The sequence below is a fragment of the Lathyrus oleraceus genome, chromosome 5 (genome assembly GCF_024323335.1).
Source record: "Lathyrus oleraceus cultivar Zhongwan6 chromosome 5, CAAS_Psat_ZW6_1.0, whole genome shotgun sequence".
NCBI classification, from domain to species: domain Eukaryota; kingdom Viridiplantae; phylum Streptophyta; class Magnoliopsida; order Fabales; family Fabaceae; genus Lathyrus; species Lathyrus oleraceus.
The window spans coordinates 521,749,784-521,760,060 of NC_066583.1; positions in this window are offsets into that span (position 1 = coordinate 521,749,784).

Consider the following 10,277-nt stretch of genomic DNA (forward strand, 5'->3'; position numbering starts at 1 on the left):
CGTGGTTTGAATTTGTTTAATTGATTCGATTTTTTACAAGATTTCTATTGAGTCATTCATACACCTATATAAGACAACATAACTTTATGTTTAGTCATTCAAACAATATCAAATAACAACAAAACTCATGTATTTTTCTAAGCTTTAGTAAATTGGTTTTCAAGCATGGCGTTGAGTTTAGTCATTCAAAAAAACATATAGCCTCCAATTAGGAATAACGATATTCATTATGGAAAAGATGATCTCCTTTAAGATTCAAATAAAATTTTTGGGGACTATAATATCCCAGAGAGTGTAATGATATTTTGAAAGACGCAATCTTAATCTAGAGGGAACAATAATATTATTTGTAATGCTTTTTCATGAGTAAGCAAATTTATTAAATAGGGTGCCTCATTAAAATATCTCTCACTTCCTTATGTACAAAAAAGTAAGTCATGTCGGTTTATATCTTCACTTTATTAGCTTTTAATGTAATCATTAATTGTAATAATATCTTAAATTCACTGAGTTCCAAGATCTAGGAATAAAATCTTCGTTCAAGTCTTCTAGTTTATAGGCTCTAAGTGATAGCTTCTCACGTACTATGTAAGGAAATTACCATATAGGAAAGAGTTTACCAACCCTATTAAGTTCTACCACTTGTTTGATCACTAAGACGCCCTACTTCATTTCTCGTGGTGTATAACTTGAGAATTGTATCTCCCTATTTCACGTGCTTTACAAGTAGATTTGTCGCGCATTTAAGACATGTATCATTCTCTTTAAGGGATTCATAAAAAACAAGTAACCACAATAAGTTGCATTACTCAGAGATATTAGTACCAAAATATGGGGTTAGAAAACATGTTGGTAAGAGAATATGGCATACTAACTCCATGAGTGTTACACCTTATTTATTGAAATGTTCACGTCGATAGGTGGACGTGTATATTTCTACGGCTAGCATGGCGCCTGAACCATACACTATCTTAAATAATGTTTCATTTATTGAAGAGTGTGGTACCGTATGATATGACCATAATACCCGTGATTTTCATAGACGAGATCTTTCAATATATCTTAATAAATAGGTGTGAGATTTAAAATAAATGATTGAAATTTATTATTTTGAGTGGAAAATTAAAAGTAGGGATATCCCGCATAGGTGTTCACGAAATACTCCTTTTAATTTGTCAAGATTTTTCTTGATCTCATAGAGGATAACTTTGTTGGAGGATTCGACTTGGACATTGACTTGTGGGTGTTTAATTAAGACTAAATTGATTTTAACATCTAGCTGATTGAAATATGATGCAATTTGGTAAATTGAATTTGTAGATTATTCGTTTTCAGTAGAAGCCCCCCATTATTCCCATCGTGATCTTCCACATTGCTTCTGCTTCAATCTATTTAGTGAAGTAGTTCATCCTTACATGCAAGAATTTTAACTTCCTCGATGCTAGGGGAAATGGTCCTGGAATATCCATTCCCCAATACTAAAATGACCATGGAGAGGTCACTGAATGGAGTACCTCGGCGGGAGTTTAGTGCATGTTTGAGTATCGTTGGCACTTGTCATACCTATTTACATAATCGTCGATGTCTCTCAACATATTTGGCCAAAGTTCTTCCTCCAATGTGACTCTTTCATACACATTCGCGCACTTCCATTAATGTTGGGAAATTTTGCTACGTCTTAAGCATATCAACATTGGTATACTTGTCCCCATCTTACATATATTACATGTAACCATAATATATATTATAGATAACTTTATGACGTCCATTGTACCCATGACATTGACAACTATGGTTTATGTGTGGGAGGTGAGCATCATTTCTTGTATTGTCGTTTTCTTGTGGATTGACTTCTTTGTGATGACGAGTTTTTATTTAATATTGACATTGGAATTTTCTTCCATAGCTGCGTAAGGTACTTAGAAGAAATGAAATGCTTCTCTAGCTCTTGAATATTTTGGAGATGCTTCACTAGTTGGGACTTTTTAGTTTAGTATTCATCGGCGATTTAACTAGTTACAATTTGAGAATATTTTCTTGCTCGTAGTTTGGATGTGTCCATTTCAATTTTTAAAGTTATTATTTTAATTAAAGCTTCATATTCTACCTGTTTGTTACTGACCTTGAATTCGAATAATAACTTTTCTTTTATCATAATAGGATCTTAGTTTCATTGTTGTTGTAATTATTGCCAAGACCAACCTTTCTACTCTGATACCTTAGTTCATGTCCTTTAAAGACTTTGCTTACAAACTAAATAAACTTTTCATCGCCATCTAGTTGCTGAACTAACACAAAACTCATGGCATTATTAGTTAATAATAAGTATAGGAATAAAAGATCCCCTCCCTTGGGTTGATCAATATCGAGGGGGCTTTCAAGAATGTTTTAAAATTTAAAAGGATTCTACACATTCTTTTATCCATTTGAACTTCTCTCTTTTTCAATGTGGAAAAAAGCGGAAATTCTTATCGCTTGCGTATGTAGGAAATCAGAGAACACACATATTTTCCTTGTCAACTTTTGAACTTTCATAACTATTTCAAACTTATAATGTTGGGTATGAATTAGCATTTATCTGTGTTGGCCTCTATCCCCCTTGTAGTTAACATAAATATACATATTTTTTCTTTTTGAATCCCAAACAAGCATTTAGTTGGATTGAGGGGCATATTGTATTTTCTGACATAGCATAATTTATATTCTAGTTCTTTGTAGTGATCATTATGTTCATTGGTAGTTAATAGGTGGCACCGGCGTTCTTGAGACCAAAAGGAATTAACTCGTAGTAGTAATTGCACATGTTTGTCATAAAAGTTGTTTTAGGTGCGTCCAAAAGGTTCATCTTGATCTCATTATATCTCAATTAAGTTCCCATTAAGTTTATCATTATGTACCCTAGCAAAGCATTGATCAACATGCACTACTACAAATAATACATTTCATGGAAAAGCTTTCACCTCGACCCACCATTAACCGAGGTATATATCCTTGGAGCACCATCGTTAATTTTTTTAACAAAATATATACAACCTATACCCTCAGTTATTACCAAAACTGGGGGAATATAACTACCAGAGAGCTTGCTTCGAATCCCTCAGTTATTCCCCTTTCATTTTTTATTTATTTTTAATTTTTATTATTCTCGACTAAATTGGACAATCGAAGGGTAATATCTTTTGCATCAACATTTTCAAGTGCTCTTTTTATATTATTTTTAATTATTAATTTATCTATTAGCTCGGTTTTGTCTAAAACGTGTCGTGATAACTATTTTAAATGAATTCCCAAAATGTGGCGCTATGGGACTTTTATATTTTTTTAAATTTTTAATTAATATATTCCCTCGATTTTGCCTAAAACTGATGTGTTTGTTCTATTGCATGAAAATTTCAGAGAACTAGACTCTAACTTTTCATTTACCTATCAACACACACCCTTACTTCATTGTCACTCTCTTCATAAAAACCCTAGGCGATTTTCATTAAAACTCTTCTAATATCAACCTGAACATCATCTTTTTTCAACGTCAACTCTTCCAACATCAACTTGAACATCATCTCTTTTTAAAACTCGTTGAAGCATCGTCATCATGTTCATAGAAATGGCGTTAGTTTTAGAAATGTTGTTACGCACTATGGTGTTAGTTTTAGAAATGTTCATAGAAATGGTAATACTACTGAGATTTACATATATATATATATATATATATATATATATATATATATATATATATATATATATATATATATATATATATATATAATAGGAATGCGATGTCTACACCATATCTTACACCCCATACACTGTTCACCGTATTTATACGATGAACAGTGTTTTTTTTATAAATAAAATATAATATTTTTGTAAAAAAAATATTGTTTTTAAAATAATTTTTTAACATAAATTAAAATTTTATTATTAACCCATTTTATTATTGCATTAACCATAAAAATATACGTTATTAACCACTTATTTTACTTATAATTTATTAACCAAGTTTACTAATTTATTAACTAATAAAATACACAATATTAACCAAGTTCTGACATTAAATTATAAAATATAGATTAATTATTATATTTGATATTTTTTAATATCAGAATTTGGTTAATGTTATGTAATTTATTGGTAAATAAATTAGTAAATTTGGTTAATAAATTATAAGTAAAATAAGTGGTTAATAACATATATGTGTGGTTAATGTAATAATAAAATTGGTTAATAACAAACTTTATATTTATATTAAAAAAATATATTTTGAAAACAAAATATTTTTTATAACTATTATTATTCTATTTAAAAAATTATTAAAAAAAAACATTGTTCACCGTATAAATACGGTGAATAATGCACGTTGTAAATATTGGTGTATGAAAATGGTGTAAGAATATCATCTCTCTCTCTCTCTCTCTCTCTCTCTCTCTCTCTCTCTCTCTCTCTCTCTCTCCTCTCTCTCTCTCTCTCTCTCTCTCTCTCTCTCTCTCTCTCTCTCTCTCTCTCTCTCTCTCTCTCTCTCTCTCTCTCTCTCTCTCTCTCTCTCTCTCTCTCTCTATATCTATATATATATATATATATATTATATATATATATATATATATATATATATATATATATATATATATATATATATATATATATATATATATATATATATATATATATATAACAAACCATCTTTTTTTTTATTAAGGACAACACTCATCCGAACCATGTCACTCAATGAGTGTATAATCACGGTTAAATAGTTTGACCATAATGTAATGTGTTTTCTTAAATATAAAAATAAAAAGCACGCATAAAAATGAAATATTACCCAGTTAACAGTCAAGCCATTGTAATTTAGTGTTACGAAAGATCTATTTGTAGTAGTTGAAGTTCATGTTGGTGTCTTTGTTATATATTTTTATTTTTCTTAAGTTACACATACATGAGTGATTTGACAAGTACCTCTCATACAACATTTGCTGCAATCTCTGTTAATACAAAAAGGAAAAGAAAAACTAGAGGTGCCGCAATATTGACCAAGGGTAAAAAAGCCCATGAAAGTAGTGTTGCCCTCCCTATTAATTTTGATCTAAGAACTAGTAAGGCTTATGGTCAAAATGATGGTGATTTTAAGGTTTACATTGCATTACAAGGTAGAAACAAAGTGATTTTTTTGATAGATAATTGACACGATATTGATAGTGATTTGAAATATAACATATAGACCGATATTATGGTATTTATTATAAATTTTACGATTTGCTTTACAAATATTTATAATCATTAACTTTTTTGGTTTCATACTAATATCAACTCTATTAAGTAAACATAGGATTTATTTATTTTTCTAGAGGATATTGTGATGAAAATGAAATGACTTTCATATGTTGGTGAGCATTAAAGGGGCTTTAAGACACAACTCATATTTGAATACATTAATCATCCAAAAGATAACGAAATGCCTCCATACGTGAAGGATTCATATATTGATAATAAAGTTTGGGAGGATTTTGTAAAGTCTCGCACCTCTCCTGATTTCTTGGCTAAGAGTCAAAAGGGAAATGAGAATTGAGCTAGAAATATCTATCCACATATATTGTCTCGTGGATGATATGATAAACTTGAACAATGAAAAATAAAACAAAAGGAACTAGAGATGGGAGATCTTTCTAGAAGCCTTGACTAACATCTATATCCACCATAAATCCATGGGAAATGGTAGAGGACACTTCAAAGACCAGGTGGCGAGTTCACATAAGAGGCTACACACGAATTGGCTTAAAAGATTGTAAGTAGATAATTTTTCAACATTACTTATTTTAGTTAATTCAATTTGGTAAAGATGAACATTTATATGTGTTATAAGATGTACTGGTGGAACAATAGAAAGTTTGTACCTTTGTTTCATGAGATCGTTATGACATCATGGTATAAGCGATTGGAACTGAGGAGCATCTTAGGCGTGTCTGTGGTCTTGAAAGAGGCTTCGACTTGAAGTTACATTTTGGACCATCACAATCAATTTATGAGGTAAATTGTAAGAGAAAAATTGAAGAGATATTTGATTAAAAGTTAGGGGAGGTATTAGGACATGAGCAGGAGAAGTGGACTAAGGAAGCAATGGAGAAGTCAACTCAGGAGAAATGTGGGAAGGTGCATCTGGAGGAGCAAGAAAGGATGTTGCAGAAGAGCGGGAGATTGTGTTGCAAGAGGTGTATGAGAGGTTCCAGGAGGAGAGAGAGAGGATGGATGAGGTAGACTATGAGAAGTGTACACATGATGTGATTGAGGTATATGTATAAGTTTTAAAAACTATGTTGTATGTTGTTGTTATTGTTTGCGTATTTAAATTTTTGCATTATATTTTGGTTATTTTTATGATGCATAAATTGAAATAAATAAGCGTACTCAACCACCCAATTCCAGAATAGTCTGACACACATGAGAAAGTAGTCGAGAAATATTTTAATGGATGGTGCAAGCACGAAAGATAGTTGTTCTACCCCATATCACAATATTGAAACCACGCCACTTGAACTAGATAACATAAAAAGACTATTAAGGATGATAGAGGAGATTCCAAACATATGTGACTTTAAACTAAAACATGAACCAAAACAACCTGTTATACTTCATAAGAGTTGTCTTGTGAAAATTTTGAAGGCAGATGATTTGTCAAACATACCCATACTACAATTGTGGTTCTTGTAAGTTTGATTTTTATTGTGATTCCAATTCATATTCATTGCTCTCATACTTTAACATAAATATTTGACTTTTGCATTAACTTTTAATTAGATCCATGCATGGGATGTATGTTGAAAGGAAATTGAAAAATTATTGTTTCTTAGATCCATTGAACATTCAATTTCAAGGGAATGCAGTAAACACTATCAATATGTATATACAAATAAGTTGGTTAGTAAGAATAAAGATTGTTACGTGGGATCGTTTTATCATGCATAAGTATCACTACAACAAAAAACACATATAACCTCGATCGCTGAGGGGATCTGACCTTATTTACATAGGCGAGGTAAAGAAGGGCATCACAAAAACTTTCCACATTACCCCATGGTTTTGAAATAACCAAGGGGTAAAGTTCTCTTCACATGGGTTCGGTCCCCAACTTCTCTATTTTTATTATTTTCATAACTGGATGGCCGTCACGAGGGGAAAACATTTTTATTCAATTGTTTTCCTATATTTTAGTTTAAACCTATATTACAGACATATTGTACCTTTTGATCATATCTTAAACAGATACGTTGTACCAATAATATTCATTGTTTACACCATTTGCAAAGCATAAATGGCACATGTACACCATATAATTTTACAAAAAATTAAAACTAAAAAAATGATTAACCAACAAAAGCAATAACCAAAATGCAATGTCTTATAGGTCGTCCAAAAGTTATCTTCTGTAATTTATCACCGGTCGTTAAGCACTTATAATTTAAATCACATTCAAAACCTATTAAGATCATCAATAACAACAAATTTAAATCTTTAGTAAAAAGAATATAAAAAAACTAAATGAGTAAATATATATTACTGAGTGGTATAAAATATTTACGTACTAGTTTTCTCATATCCCCTCTTGATGATCATGACGAATAACATGCACATCATCATCAGAATCAATATCTTCAAATGAGAGACGTACATGTGTTATGAAAGAGGGGCTACCAAAGTTTAAATCTTGATTTTCATCACTATTTAGAATATGTTTTCATTGTATAGAAATTGACCATCTTGTGTTCGAAGGATTATTGATATAAAAAACTTGTGTTTTCTTGGGATGCCATGGTGAATGATTCGTTCATATAAGTCGCCTTCCAAAGATCAACTTGTGTGAATCCTAATTCACCGATTTCTACACTGGTGTTACTATCAATCCACTTGCACTTAAATAAAGAAACTTTAAAAGTAACATAATAAATCTCCATAATCTCCTAAGTGACCCTGAAGTATAGATGCCATGTACTATAAAAAAACCAAAGTAGTTTCCACCTAAAATTTTAATTCTAGATGGCCCAAAAAGGTCCATATGGAGAAGTTCAAGGGGTCCCGTTGTGGAAACAATATTTTTAGATTTAAAAGAGATCCTTATTTGCTTTCCCATTTGGTACGCATCACATAAGTGATCTTTTGAAAATTTGATTTTGGGAAGACCAACTACTAGATCTTTTGCAATAACTTTATTTAGTAAGTCAAAGTTGACATACACTAATCGTCTATACCAAATCCACAAGTCCTCACTCATGGAGACGAGACATTTAGCGCTAGTCAAAGATACTTCATTCAAGTCAAGCATGTATAGATTATTTACCCTTCAGCCCTTAAGCACGTCATTCTTTTTATCATTATGTTCAATCATGCAACAATCTTTTGAAAATGATACTTTATATCTTTTGTCATATAATTGGCTAATACATATGACATTGTGCTTAAGGCCTTTAACTAAAAGGACGTCTGAGATAGTAGTAGAGGATGGATTACATACACTACCTTTTCCGAGTATAGCTCCCTTGTTATTATCAGCGTAGGTTATAAACCCTTTCTTCTTAGCCACAAATTCAGAGAACAAGGAAATGTCACCCGTCATATGTCTTGAGCATCCACTATCAAGAACCCATGTTCTCTTTGTATCCTCAAGACATTCCACCTACAAATTTAAACAAGGGAATGAGGTACCCAATTTTCATTGAGTCCTAGTGTGTGAGTGAAACTTTGGTTGCATTTAGGAAACCATTGAAAAATGTCTTTAGGAACCAAAAATCTCCTAAATCCGCATTTAGCAATAGTATGTCCCCTTTTACAACAATATAGAAAATTTAAGTTCGGATGAGAGGTGCTTTTGCTAACTTGATCCTTTACCACATGTGTAATTTTGACAAGGATTATTCATGTTACTTCTAAAATTTGATTGATCAATAGAAAAGGTACCTTTAGGTTGTAAATCCTTGTCTAATTTAGCTTGAATAGTTATAACCTCTCTTTACCAAATGTGACAAGTTTCACATCCAGAACATCTAAACCAAAATCCCTTTATCATCTTCAGTTTTGCCTTTAGTAACCTTTATCATAGATTTCTTAAGATTTTCTAATTCCTTTTTGGAATCAGAAATCTTCTTTTCTAAATAACAGAAAATTTTCTTATTTGAGGCTAGGCGTTTGAAAGCTTCCTTGGCCTTATTGTGTAGAGTACTAAAGGCATTTTGCAAATCACAATAAGACATTTTATCAACATGATCATATTTAGAATGACTTACATTCTTTTTCTTATTTTGATGAGTTGTAAGAAAAAGATTGACATTTTCTTCTTCATCACTTGAGTTATCATCGCTTGAGGACTCACTATCGCTCTCCCATGTAATGTATGATCTTCTAGATTTGCTAGATTTGTTGTGATGTTTGTCTCTTCCTTTGTCTTTCTTCAATAAGGGACAGTCCGGCTTATAGTGACCGGCCTTTTCGTAATTATGGCATGATCCTTTTGACTTAGTTGTCTTACCTTCCTCTCGATTCGGGAATTTTGATTGTCTTCTATAGTTGACAAGATTTTTATCTGAATGTTGAACTTCATTCTTTCTAAGGTATCGGTTATACCTCCTTCGAAACAGCCCCATGTCTTCATTTGAATCTTTATCATCATCACTTGATTCACTCTCACACGTATCATTAGTGGATGACTTAGATCTTGAAGCCTTTAAAGCGATAGACTTCCTTTCAGTGTCCTTAGATTTCTTCTTCTTTTCCTTCTTTTGACTCTTCTCATGTTTCTCAAGGTTCATGAGCTCTTGCTCATGCTCTTGATGCTTACCAAATAATGTTGTCATGTCCAATGTTCTTAGATAATTGGATTCCTTAATCGTGGTCACCTTTAGTAGCCAATCCCTGTTAAGACATCTTAAGATTTTGTTAGTAGCAACATCATTAGGGCTAGTTATATCAAGAGCATTTAACTGATTGATTAGATGAGAAAATTGCTTTTGCATATCGGCAATGTTTTCACCATCCTTCATATGAAAAAGGTCAAATTCTTGAGTTAAAGTGTTGATTCTAGCTAGTTTGACATCATTGGTTCCCTCATGGGTAATATGCAATGAGTCCCACATAGCTTTAGAACTAGTACAATGGGAAACCCTATAATACTCATCAACACCTAAGGCAGGGATGAGAATATTTCTGGCTTTCCAATCATAGCTATACTTTTTCTCATCTTCTTCATTCCTTTGTCCTTCAGGTTTAGGTATAACAACACCATCCGCATTGGTCATGGT